The following is a 14,126-nucleotide window of genomic DNA, read 5'->3' on the forward strand; positions in this document are numbered from 1 at the left end:
TGTTGACATTTCTGCTTTTCAGAGTAGCATTTCTACTTCCTGTCATCAGCCTGTGTGTTATAAAGCACCATATTAACCTTTCTAGCACATTTAGGTGTTGCACAAAAGACACTTTTTATGGAATACTGTGCCACTCATTAAATAAGTTGTGCATGTTGTCTGAACACTGAAATTCAGTCAAGACAACTATGGGTGTCTATATATTAATGGTTTCAGGGTACAGCACATAATTTAAAGAAACTTTGCTTTGCCATCAGGAAAGACCCCAAAATTCAGTTTCTGAACTGAGTGGACAGTGTTTGCTGCCCCTGACTTCGCACAGTTCTGTAAAGATTTTGGTGTTGGGTTGGAAGAGCCAGCAAACACCTAAAGGAAATGATGGGAGAGAAGAAAAAAGGTCACGTGCAAGACTTCTCACCAAGTGCTTAATCATGACAGATGGCTCTGATGTGTGAGTAGTCAGAAATAGCAAGGGAATGGGTTTAACTGAGGGCAGCCCTTGTCCTAAAATGTCAGGAGCTGTGTGCTGCATTTGGAAACCACAGAATATTCATTTGTCATAGGGCTTCATGTGTTTTTATAGCTTTTTAAAAGTACCAGAAACTGTCAAAGTATATTCAATCCCCAAACATATTACACAGTGTGAATACAGGAGGCATAGTTCCAGCTTTGTGCCGGAGTGATGGAATACCTGGAGCTGCTGTATCTGCACAGGGCTCTAAAGGTGCAAGTGTTTAAGTGCTGAAATCCCAGGTCAGGTCCCCAAAGCAGCAGCAGTGCAGCAGTTTTGTGCTGCTTTCAGCTTCAGGTTCTTGGAGCACAGGTGATGAGGTCAGATGCTGAGGCACTGGGAGCAAGCTCCACTGCTCCAGGTTTCGGAGCAGATTTGGCTGGCAGCAGGTCAGATGGAAATTGCTGATGGAAATTCAGAGGAGATTTACCCTGTTGCTGTCTTTCCCTCTTTATATGAGGTCTTTTAAAGTTCCTGCATTTTTAATTTGTGGCAGCCAGCTGGGAATGCTAATGACACTATCTGATGGTGATCAGTGATTTTTTTCACATGTCCTTCTAATCATAACCTTAAAGTGATTCATAAACTCCAAACACTACACTGGCTTTTAGTTCACCAGGCAGTTAATGGTCTAATACATCTGCAGAATAAAAATCCAGCAATCAACCTTTATTCCTGTAATTGTATGACAAAAACGAAGTTAGTGACATGGGGGAAAGAGACTAGGAGAGGCAGAGTGTTTGTTAGGTGAGAAAAATAATTAGCAGGATTTATTCTAAGCTGAAAGCACAGCTGAGAAATATTTGGGAAACAATATGCAAAGTAGATAAATAAAGGATAAATGTGATTTTTAAATTGTATGTTCACAAATGGTTCTCAACTCTGGTTCTTTATTCATGTCATATTGAGGTAAGGTCCATCTTAAGGTGAATCCAGGCTGGATGGAGCTCCTGGTTTAGTAAAAGCTGTCCCTGCTTGTGGCAAGGGGGTTGGAACTAGATCATCTTTAAGATCCCTTCCAACCCAAACCATTCCATGATTCTATGATAATCTAATTCCTACATTGAAATTAAAAGTTTTAATTTCTGTTAAGTGAGCAGAACAAAAGGTTTCTGTCCAAATTCCAGTGGTTGTGGTCAGAAAGAAGCCTGATAGAATGCACAACATTTATGATTTTTGACATAAAATCCTTTGTGTCACCTCGTGGTCAAAATGATGCTATTAAACAAGTTGGTTTCAGTCCAGGAAAGCAACTTACTCTGAATGTTTGCCCCCCAACTATTTCTGTTTCTAATCAGTGAAGGTCACAGGCCCCTAATTCTACTTTTGTCCTGTTTCTTGATGCTGTTATGTGCCTCACAGGCATTTACCTGGTCCTGTTCTCTGTGGGATATAATCTGTCTTGTCTGAGGACATATCTACAATCACATTCTGCAGTTGAGGAGAGATTTTGCCAGGATGTCATAGATGCTGGAGAAAGCAGATCACTGAGAAACTCTGAATATCAAAACTCCTCCATGGCATGCAGAAATGGGCTTTGGATTTTGTAATAATAGGTGTGACTGCAGGCTGCACACTAAGCTTTATTTCCAAGTCCCAGGTGGTTCTGAAAGCAAATGTCAGAGCCTTATTAAATGAGTTAACATTATTGTTAGGCAGAAAAAGCCAAGTGGATTTTTTTTTTTTGTTAGTGGTGTTTTAAAAAATATATAATTTTTTTCCCCATGTGATTTTTGCTTCCCAATCTGGACAGGTTGGAAATTTTGCCCTCATTCTGTCTCAGAAAATGCAGAAATTGGTGTCGTGGTTTTGGTGTGAAGCAGTTTGAGAGAACTCTGCAGAATCTGTTACATGATCCAGCTATCCTGTGTACACACTTCATGGTGCTGGGTCTGAAGCAAAACTTGCAATATGGGGAGCATCAGCGTTGTTCTGATATTAGTTTATTCTTAGAAAACATTGAGCAGTGCCAAGAGAGCTCTAAATGCTCTCTGAACATTGTTGGGGTGGCTCACACTGCAATGGTGAATCTCTCCCCACGTCCTGGCCAGTTCATGGAACAGGCTGTGAATCTTCTTCCTCCTGAGTGTGGTGCATGTGGCTGGCAGCAGGGAAATTGGGGAGTTTGTTTGGTTTTTTGGAAATGAGGAAGGAGAATGAGAGAGCTTTGGGATTTTGTTGCAATGAGTTCATGAAGAAAACTTCATTTTTAAAGAAACATGCTAATATCAGTGGGTGAACACAGAAATGGTGGTTGAGAAAAGCCAATGAGTGAAGGCACTGTAATAAGGAATACAGGTAATTTTGCAGTAAAATAATGTGGATTTTTTTTTTTTTTGTATATCCATGCTGTCATTGTTGTGCTGTTTGTGAGGGTCCCTAGGACAAGGTGAGAGATGAAAATCTATCTGACTTGATATTCTCAGAAGGCTTATTTATTATTTTCTGATATTATATTAAAGAATGCTATACTAAAACTATACTAAAGAAAGAGGATACAGAGAGAAGGGTTAACAAGAATGATAATAAAAATTCATGACTGACTCCTCAGAGTCTGACACAGCTGATGGTGATTGGTTATTAATTAAAGACAATTCACATGTTTGGATAAACAATCCAGACCCCATTCCAGACCAGCAAAACCTGGAGAAGCTGAGGCTTGCCAGGAGAAGAAATCCTGGCAAAGGGATTTTTCAGAAGATATCATGGTGACAACCGTATTGAATTGCTGCCCTCTCAGAATTCCTGATGAGACAAAGTCAGTGCTGGACACAGGACATTTTTAAGTGCAGAGAAAATATGATATTTAATAATCTGTATTCATGGCCATGAATATTCATAGCATTGAGCTTTGTCATTTGTAAGGTGGAAATATCTCAAACATAACTGGAGCAATGCTTTCATTGCTGAGTGATGGATTTGATAGATTTCAATGGCTTGTGCTGGATGTTGTTGGGTCTTTTTTGATTCATCAGTAAATACTGAGAAATTCAGCAGTTCACAAGTTGGGTCTTTTTTGATTCATCAGTAAACACTGAGAAAAAAAAAATAAAGTGATTTTGCTCCTAGAACATCAGATCATATTAAGGTTTCAGATACTTGTTAAAGCCACTTTAAGGCAGTGAACCAGCAGTCAGATTGTTGCTTTTAAACATCTGGGATACCCTGTGCTCTATGCTGTTGCAAGTCCCTGATTTTTAGCCAAAAAAGGGGTTTAATGGCTCTTTTCATCTACCTTTCCATGACTAAAACTTGTATTTTTTAATTTGTGTGTATAAACACATAGCACTTAAGAACAAGCACTTTTGTCAGATGTGGAGGATAAAAACACAGTGAAAACTGGAAATTTCTGGAAAACTGGATTTTTAGCATTTCAAAATGCTAAAAGCAGTGAAAATGGAAATCCTCATATTCATTCAATCTGAAGTCATTCCAAATTATGCAAATCATGCTAATTCCAACGTCATTGATATTTAACTTCAGTTATAAATAGAAATACTTTGCATTTATTGAAAGATGAAAAATCCCTCATTTTCAATGAAGAATTATGATATACATTGTCTTCACTTTATCTTGAAGTTGATTAAAAGGATTGTGAGAAGTTTCTCTTTATTTTTCTCTCTCCCTTTTAGATTTGTTGTTTGTCTCCCTCAGCATTGCCAAGGTTTTTTTGTTTTCTTGTGAATATTAGCACCCAACTGAAACCTAACTTGCTATAAGACTAAAATCCAAGATTCCTAATCATTATATTACTTCAGATTCAGAAGCAAATTTGACCCAAAATACTGTAAAAAACTTGGAGTCCAAGGAAATTTCTTTGAGGAACACTTAATGTTTTTGGTTTATGAATGCTGCAAGGCAGAAGGGAGGAAGCAAGTGCTGTAAAAGATGCTGCACGTGTTTTGCCTTTATTTTCTTGCATGGCTTTAGCCTAAAGCAGTTGAATGTTTCTGGAGGCATTTGTCTCCTGGCAGAGGTGTTGGTGGATTACAGGATGTGCCAAACAGAACCAGAACAGCTGAGCAGAGTTTAGACCTGATAAAGGATGGAATAGACCTGTTGTAAAGCTAAACTTAGTTTGTATTTGTCTTTAACAAGCACTGTTTATCTGTGTTTAATTAGGTAAGTTAATGACTTAGACCTCGTGGTATTTAGGGTATAGAGATAATAGTTTATAACAATTAATTTCCTAACTCCTCCCTAGTGCCAAACAATTAATCTTCAAAGGCAGCCTGGTTATCAAACTTGGTGATAGGAACTTGGAATGCAAGCCTCAAAATTTGAGCCCTGTAAATTTATTTAATCAGGGAAGAGTGTTTTTCAGGGAGAAAGCATAAAGAGTGCCATGTCATTTGGATGAGGAAGTCTAGGAAAGTGATCATGCCTTAAGGACATGAGGAATGAGCTGCCCTTCTTCCTTCCTGTGTTGGCAGGATCAGGCAGCTCCATCTACAGAGTGCTTCTGCCTGGTCTGAGCATCCTCTATCCCAAGTGGAAATTATATGAGAAATTTGTAGCTTTTAAAATTTTTAATTCACTAAGAAAATCATTAAGTGCCCTGAATCCTCCACTCAGAATTAGTTAAATGAAAGGATGCTAAGAGATGTCCTGTCATTTTCCACATTCAGAAATGGGATAATATATTATACTTTTATGTGCCAGAGTTCTTTAATGTGAGAAATAAAAGATAGCCATGAAAATGTATTGAAAGACTGAAAATAGTATTTCAATCAAAGACTATGAAATATTAATTTGCTTTTTTTTGTCAGGAATAGAATCCTCTGCTAACAGTTCAATCCTTCCCTTGGATTTTTCTCAGTGTCAGGCTAGATATTGGTGTTGCATCTTATTTTCTCTTCCCATAGTTTGCTATTGAATAATGGATGTTTTTGTGTAGTTCACTTTGTTTGTACACAAGTCCAGCGTGTGGATTCTGTGCCTTTGCTCCGCAAGGTCTGGCACTGCTGTTCTGAGGGACCTCACTGGAGAGCAGAACTCCCTCCCTGTGTGCTGTTTTTTCCACTTGTCTGCTTGTTCTAAATGGGTTATTTTTTTTCTAAATCACTTCTTGATCTCTTTCCCTGAATGAAACGAGAGTCCAACTCCTGACCTTGTGCAGGACACCCCAGCAATCCCACCCTGTGCCTGAGAGCTTTTTCCAAATGCTTCTTGAGCTCTCTCAGGCTGGGGCTGTGACTACTTTTACCATCTTTTAGGCCTATCTTACACCTTACATTATTTGGAGTTGAAACAGATTTATTTTTATTTTTTAACTAGCATAGTTGACATGAAAAGTCTGGCTTTGGTGCTTGAAGAAAAAGTTTTGTTTTTTGGGAGATATGTTTTTCCTTTGTATTGAACTGAGTAGACCCTGAGAATAATCTTCTGTCTCTCACATCCCAACAACAAGAAAAGGATGTATCCTCAATATTTTCTGGTCCCTCGAGGTGCCTGCTTGGTAATACCCTCCCTGCAGTGCTGAAGTGCAAGGTCTGCACATCTCTGAGCTCAGCTGCCAAGCAGAGTTATGTGTCTTCAAGTGCGAAAATTGAAGTGGAAATAAAGAATTAGATTGTCTCAGCCAAGAGTGCAATCAGTGGTGAGAAACTGGGACTATAAGTTTCTTAACATAGCTGCAGTGATTTATGTGGGGAGGGTGGAGGGTTTGAGAGAACATGCTGACATGCAGCATTGGTGTTTCAGCAGCAGGCGTGGGCTGATCCTCACTTTGCAGCTCCCAGCTTCTCTCAGTTGCTCTGTCCCACCACATGTCTGTCTTCTCCCTCCCAGGCACTGTCATGAACCTTTCTGTGACCATCTCTCATGAGAACACCTCAGCAGTGCCACAAACTGAAGGGTGCTGTAAAAGTCTTTTATAAAAGGATTTCTTCAGCCTGCGTGTTATTGATGATTCCTGAAATTTAATACACACCATGCAGAAACTTGTCATTGAGATGCTCAGACTCTTCAATATCAAAAATAGACTCAAGGGAAGAAGGTATTGAGGGAGACAGGACAACCTGTCAGCAGCCTCTGGCTTTACATATCTGGTGGGAAGTTCTAATTTACCATCAAAGTGGCAGCAGCTCACTTGGTGAGGAGTGCCAAGCAGACAGATGGCAATGTTGAAATATTCTCTGTTGTGCCTATCATCAGGTCTAGTAAAAAGAGAACTCAGGAGCAACAACATGTTGTAGTAGAGTAAATAATACTTGCTACCACTTTTTTTATAGGGAGTGAGGATGTTTGTTGGAAGCTGCTGATGTACAGCTGAGCTGGATTCTTTAATATGCAGGGAGAAGAAATATTAGGTGCGAAGACAGGTTTATATTAATATTGTGCTACCTTGGAGCAGATAAATTAAAATTTCATTCCTGTAGAAAAAGATTAACTTTAATGTTCAAGTTCAGTGGAAGTAAGGAGGGAAGTAAGCCCCAAAGTGCAAGTGGGGATAACTCTGCTTTGGCGCTGTGTGCCTCTCTGTGTTGGCTTTTTGTCCCAGATTCAGATCTGGCTGATGCTCTGCTTGTCCTGTTCTATTGGGCTTTAAAGGCAGCAGGGCCTGGTGGTGGTGAGAGGCTCTATAAAAGTGATATGGACCCCTGAAAAGTGTTAATTGGTCTGTCACCCTCATCTCAGCAGGAAGGTGAGGCTTTGCTTGAGAGGAAAGATTTACCTAAGTTGTTCCCTTTGAAGAGGGACCTAAAATCAGGGTTGAGTTGTGTGCTGTCCCTTCTGGATTTGTCCATGGATCTGGGCATGTCCCTCTGAACCTCTTTTTCTTGCTATGTGCAGTGGTGATGCAATGGTGCAGGAATAGCAGCATCCACTGCAGGCATTTTTGCACTGCCCTAATGCACCTGGCTATTTGTAGGTGGCATCAAATTCCTAAAAGCTGCCATTTGGGCACAACATGGGCACTCTTCTGCTTTTTCTACATCTTTTACTAGCTGCTCTGTTACAGCTTTGAGTCTTGAAGGTTGATTTCTAACACAAAAGGAAGCAGAAAAGTAAGAATTAACTTGAAGTTTTATATACATATTGCTTATATCTTTGTTATTGCTGCAAGTTGTCTTAAAAAGAAGTACTCTGTCTTTGAAGGACTAGCTCCTTTCTGGACAGACAGGCAGAACAAGAAGAATATGAGGTACTTGTAATGATATAATGAGCTTTAAAGGACACAAATTTTAAATAGAGGGATCGTATATATTGATGTTGGTGTTTCTGGTGGCAAGCTGATTTGGTTTCTGCATTTCTTGGTCTGCATTCCAGTCAGGGCAGTGATTCCAGCTGGACTTTTGAAACCTGAAGGAAAAGGCCATGTTAGACCCAAAGACAGTGTTTTCCTTTCTGTCCTAATTTCTTTGTGTGCAAAGATACAGAGAGCTGCCAGTATTTAATTTCAAGAGTTATTCTTTCAACTGTTATTATATTCCAAGTATATTCTCAGTGTAACATATTTTATGACCTATTTTCCCTTCTTCCACAAAAGTAATTTTGTCCATAGTCTTGTCCTGTTGGACACATTCCAATAAAAATTTAATCTTGTATTAGTCTAGGTTTTGGGAGGGAGCAGGAAATAGTCCATGGATGTGGGCTTGACCCTCAGGAGGGATCTTTGGTTACATTTCCAGCTTCAGCAGACATCAGGGCTTGGTATGTAAGGTTTGCAGAAAATCTGACCTGTAACATACTGTGCAAATTAATCTTAATCCTTCCTTAGGGCTTCCTTTAGAGTCATTTAAGATCCACAGGTTGCCTTGCAGGCAGCAGCAGGAGAAAAGCTCCCCTTCCCTGTAAATGTGAAATGTGAAATGCTCACTGAAAATGAAATAAGAGTTTATGGTGTTCCTGGCAAAACACATGCAGTCCCTCAACAATTTTATTTTCTCTCCCATCCCAAACAGAAGGAAATGCACTGGACAGATTAAAATGGAAGGCATATAGAATGGGTTAGGTTGCTTAAAATTAAAAACTGGAAGAGAAAAACAAAAGTAAATAAAAGAGACTTAAATGATATTTGAGCAGCAAAGATTTATGTTTTTTTTTCTTCCTTTAAGATGAGCAGATATATTAGTAATTCCTATCCCAAGGACATGTACTCCTTATTAATGATACAAGGTAGATGAAGTGCAGCTAAACGCTTCCCTATTTAGTTTAGTATGTTTTCTGTAACCAGGCAAGTAGGACAGAGATGTTCTGCATTATAACAAGCACATCATTAAAATGACAGATGACCATAAAATTAAATCTTGCTGTCCCATGGGGTATTTTTGAATGTTAAGTGAAAGCATCTGCAACTGATTATTTTGTCCTTGTTAAGCTCAAACAGTCCAGAACTTTGAGTTTTTAAATGCAGGTTCATCTCTTAGATCATGTATTTGTGATGAAATAATTGAATAAAAAGACTCAATATATTTTTACTAACATAGACTTATCTCACTGATTGATTGTAGTTTCAGTCTGGGTTGAGATCTTCCTATGCATGTATTGTTTTAATCTAAAGGTCTGGCTGGCAGTCTCATGAGTTCAGTTTGCATGGAAGTATGTTATCACTCTTTTTTTTCATTTAAGTTATGTATTTATTTATATTTAGTTAAATTTATATATTTGTTTATATCTTTTTAAATATTTTTATATATAATATGAGTATATAAAACATATTTATATGTTTCATATGAGCAGCAGATATAGAGGTAGATAAGAAAGTATTTGGACATTAGATGTGGACAGAAACAAATATTGAGGGATAAAGAGGAAGGGACTGGTCTGAAACTGAACCCTTATGACACTTCCTGTAAACTTGCAAGTCTTATATTTGCCAAATTGCTTCTAAATTGTGTCAACTTAGCAACTTGGGAGGTGTATTGGCTGAATTACATGAGCACGTGGAAGTGGAGATTTAGAAGCCCTGCTTTTCAGCCCAGTGTGGTGCAGAATAACTCATTTCCAAACAACAGTTTATCTTGCAAGCCACTTTTTATAAGTAATAATATCTGCACTGCCACATTGTGTCTCACAATACCTGGCATACAGCAAACACCCAAATTTAGCTCCTTTTGTCTAGCAAGCCATGGGCAGGCTTCATTCTACATCCATAAATGGTGGATTTCCAGATTTCTCTGTTCCTTGGTTTTAACTTGCTCTTACTGACACTATTTTGAACCTAGAAGAGCCCAAAACAAAGTATTAAACCCAAAATTTATTCCAGTTGTTGTGTCTTTGTCACTGCCTCTTCATATCTTTCATATATGGAAACTTGAGTTTTCGCTACTGCTAAAATTTTGTAAATGTAACAGGCCTGCATTTCAAAAACAGAAATGGCTTTCTTTTCATCCTGATGGCCAATTGCATATAACAATAACATAAGTCAGTAGCAATATCCTTGACCCTTTAATTTCTCTTTACCATTCTACATGATATTCATCCAATGTAAAAACAACCCTGAAGATGGGTTTTCCATGTGAGAGGCTGTATTTTGTGTGGAAAAATGTGATGCAGGGTTTTATCATGCACTGCTAATAAATTTTAATAATTTCTTGTCCTCTTTGTACTACTCTGTATAACACAAATATATAGAGTAGATCTAGGAAGAAGAAGGCAAAAGTGATGGCCCCAAGGAAACTCAGGGTCCAGGGAGACATTCACTGCTCTAGTATTAATAACGTGTTAAACTATTTCAGAAGACTGGGTAGAACTTGCAGTTAAAATAGTCCAGGTAAATAATATTTTTTTTCCTTTGTGTTAAACATAAAACAAATTTTCTTCACAGTGGCTACAAGGGAAAAGAGGGTGAACACAAAACACCACCAAACCTCTGGAGTGATCATATAAACTAGGCAGTGCTTTCTGACCTGCTGACCATTTGCTGCTTTATTTACTAGGTCATATTTATTATTAAAAAGAAATAAATCTAAACCAGATCAGCAAATAGTCCTGCAAACTCAGATAATCTGTACATCAGAGGGCTACAATTTTCCTATTTTACAGCCTTCTTAAAGACACTGTACCTGCAGAACCCACAGCTATATGCAATCAATTGATTGCTAAAAGTTATTATCCCCCTAGGATGCTTTCCTTTTCATATGTGCTAGAACATTAAATTTAAAAATTAGCCCTGCTGTGAAACTAACAACAGTCTTCAACTGAAAAATGTCAATCCACTTCAAACAATTTCAAGAAGATCCTATTTTGCCCTTCACTTACCCAAAAAAAAAAAAAAAAAAATTTAGAGTGTGAAGGGGCTGTGCAGCACATCCTTACTGGAGGCCAAATCCTGAGATGCTGCCTGGCTGAGGATGATGGAGATGGAGCCCTTGGCATGGCCTTGTCCCTCTTCTGCAGCTGGGAGGTGACAGTGGGACGTTCACCAGCTCCTCTTGGGAAGGTGACAGGAGCTGAAGGACTTTGTGAAGAGCACTCCCCACCGAGCATCTTCCTCTCCTCATCCTGCCTGACAATTTATGTCTTTGGTGAAACTGAGCTGCTGGGTTTATTTTCAGTGCAGAGGAACAAAAATAATGTGTGGTGTGTGAGAAAACCTTGAGTAACTCTTAGGGGTTGGGGGATGGCAGAACCTGTGCCCAGTGCTTTGGAAACTCAGTCTCAAAGAAACTGCAAACACATTCAGGCTGCCTGAAAAAATAAAGACAGAAAACCTGATCTGGAATGTCTCTCTAATGTTCCAATGTGTGTTGGGACAGTGTAGTGGAAAATGTTTCACTGTGGGGAAATACAGCTGCTGTACAGTCAACTGAAATGGTTTAATAACTAATACTAGAGCAGTGAGTGTCTCCCTGGACCTACAGTTTCCTTGAGTCCATCATTTTGCCTCCCTCTTCCTAGACACATATATTTGTGTTATACAGAGTAGTACAGAGGAAGACACAAATACTGGGGTGCTTGTGTGGGTCAGTGGAAAATCAAATTCTCCACTTCAAATTGTGCTGTACCTTATCCCAAGTTAGCAGAGGTGCAACAGATAGTAAAAGAAAGCTCCTGCTAAAAGCTTTAAAACTTTGTGTTTTGCAAAGCCTACTTTTACATGGTATGTTCTTTTCCTTGCAGTGTTATGCCAGCTCTGATTTTGTCCCCTTTCGTATTTCAGTCATTTCATGAATTGCCCTTCTCCTCTGCTTAGTTTCAATTGCAGTTGCCATTTCAGTGTCTAAGAGTTTCCAAATTGCTGTATCATCTCTCAAAATACCAGACAGTCACTAGTCTGATTGAAAAAGGAATTGGAGCATTATCCACCACATTATTTAGGAAAAGAGGAGCTCTGCAGCTCAGTGTTGAGGCAAATTCCAACTCTGTCTCCTGCAGAAGGCACAGAGCTGCATTTTTGAAGACCATAATAGGTTTCTTATGTTCATTAACTTCAATATTGTGTGCCATTCAGAATAAATCCAAAATCATTTGAGTTTAGAGTGGAATTGAGATGATTATTATCTAGAAGTCTTTGAATCTGATTTTCCTTGCATTTGGAAGGGTAACTTAGTTATGTTTGCTCCTTGACAATACATAAAATTAGCCAAAATTAACTCAGAAACATGTCAAAAAGAAAAAGGAAGTGTTGTGTTACAGGCAGTGGGTTAGATTCATCTCAATTAGCTTCAGCCACCTACAAACTGAGCAAGATTTCAGCTCCATTGCTCTCAGTGGAAAATGCAACCCTCCCATTTCAGCCATCTCCTGCAAAAAGGGATCAATTCAGACCCCTGCTACCTTCTAATTTTTCATTAACTGCAGAGGAAGGCTCCAAAATGTGAAGAATAAAAAAAAATCCTTGTTTGGTTTTGGCTGAAAACCCTCGTGTAGAAACTTTCTAATCCGACAGCATTTACCTAGAGGAACAGAAAAGTTTTCAGTTACTGTGAAAGTTAAATGTGTTTGCAGTAGCAACTTTGCCAAACAGAAAGCTGGTTTAGAAAGCAGCACACATGCAAGATTCAAACCAGCAACTGGATATTTGCAGGCTGTCAGGCTCTAGCAGGATAGGGGGAAGCTGGCCCCATTGGAAATGGGCTTCTTACAGGGTTTGTCATCTTTCCTGCTGCCTGTCACTCCTAATTTCCACACTGAACTGTGTTCAGTCAGACCATATAGCAAGTACATGCAAGGGTAATAGCTAAATCCTGTGAGAGTTTTTGCATGGGGGCAGTGAAGGAGGAGAGGTTTAAATAGCAGCACTGTGGAAAAGGGAGATGTGAGGCAAAGTTTATATGAATATGGAAGAAACAGCCCGATTGAAAATAATTTTTCAAAATAAAACATTGCAAAGATCAAGTATTATTTGGGAATCATGGCAATAATTTTCTGTTTTTAGAGTGAGCAGGTAAAATTTTGCTGGCAAGTTTTATTTAAAAGTGATTTTTTAAAAAAACAAAGAATTTATTTGGTGCTAAGCTTATGATAGATGGTGTGTGGTATAATGTAGTTCTGTCAATGCTGAAATGGATATTAGCTCATTTTTTTCCGGCTTTCTTCCTTTGAATGATCAGTCTGAGCTTGTCATTTAACTGAAATTCAGATTTCATTAATTTATTATTAATAATAGTTGCTTCCAAAAGTGCAAAGAAATGAGAAGCTGTTGGGTTTTTTAACCAGCAGCGCAATTTATCAGCTGTGTTTGTGGAAGTTTGTGAAGGCTCACGTCTCTCTGGGTTGGAGAGAGAATTCTGTGTGTCTTAGGAGCTCCGTTACTGTCACCTATTTCTTGCTGAGCCCCAGGTGATCCTCTCTATGTTTGTGTGAGAAAAAAAGGAAAGCTCTCCAGGCTTGCTGCAACTCATCATTTTGAGTGAGAGCTTTTCCTGATGATGCATGAAAGACATCTGTCATGTGCTGCTATTCATTGCTCCTGGGTAATAGCAGCAGTACTTTGTGTAAGTGTAACTGTTTTGATTTAAACTTTATCAAGTGCTTTATATAATGGATAAATACGAAAAAAAAAACCTGTCAAGACTTCTCTACCAGCACAATGTTCAGTCTCCAGCAATAGCCACATGCAGCTCCTGAAGTCTGACCTCCAATCCACTGCGGCTCAGTTGCTGCCCAAGCTGCTTTAGGACAATTTTGAAACCTTTTTCTTTTATATAGTAATTTTTCTAATCTTCCCTCCAGCATTTTTAGCATCTGCAGCATCCTGTAGTAGTAAGTTCATGGTTTAGCTACAGCCTGGGTGAACTCTTTTTTTTTTTTTTTGCCCTAAACTGGTCTAGTGCTAGTGCTATTAACTGGTGAGTGATTCCTGTGTTAGCCCTTCATCCTCTCCACATTATTCATGTTTAGGAAACTATTGCTCCCTGATTATGATTGGAATGACCACACAGATATATGAGATTTATTGTACCTTAAAGCCTCGCTCTATTTCTGTAATATATATAATGATACACATTTTCCGTCCAGGAAAACCCTTAAGGCTGGATTTTCTTTATTTCAGCTGAGTAGTTTTCATTCTGCCCCTGCAGAGTAAGGCATTATTTGCATGGGCACAAGTGGCAGGTAAAGTGGAAAGGAACAAGGTACACATGTGGCTTCCATGCTTGTGCAGACCTTCTCAAGAGCAGGGAATAAAGAGCTACAAATAATTTACAGTTGAAAAGGCAAAAGTATG

At 38.8% G+C, this 14,126-nt stretch overlaps 1 protein-coding gene across 4 annotated transcripts in view; it reads left to right on the top strand.

The window, feature by feature from the left end:
* The window catches only part of ZNF804A (zinc finger protein 804A), a 384,349-nt gene that overhangs the window by 296,123 nt on the left and 74,100 nt on the right, over positions 1 to 14,126 (top strand). The gene's annotated exons all lie outside the window — the stretch shown is intronic.

The sequence above is a fragment of the Zonotrichia leucophrys genome, chromosome 7 (genome assembly GCF_028769735.1).
Source record: "Zonotrichia leucophrys gambelii isolate GWCS_2022_RI chromosome 7, RI_Zleu_2.0, whole genome shotgun sequence".
Lineage (NCBI taxonomy): Eukaryota > Metazoa > Chordata > Aves > Passeriformes > Passerellidae > Zonotrichia > Zonotrichia leucophrys.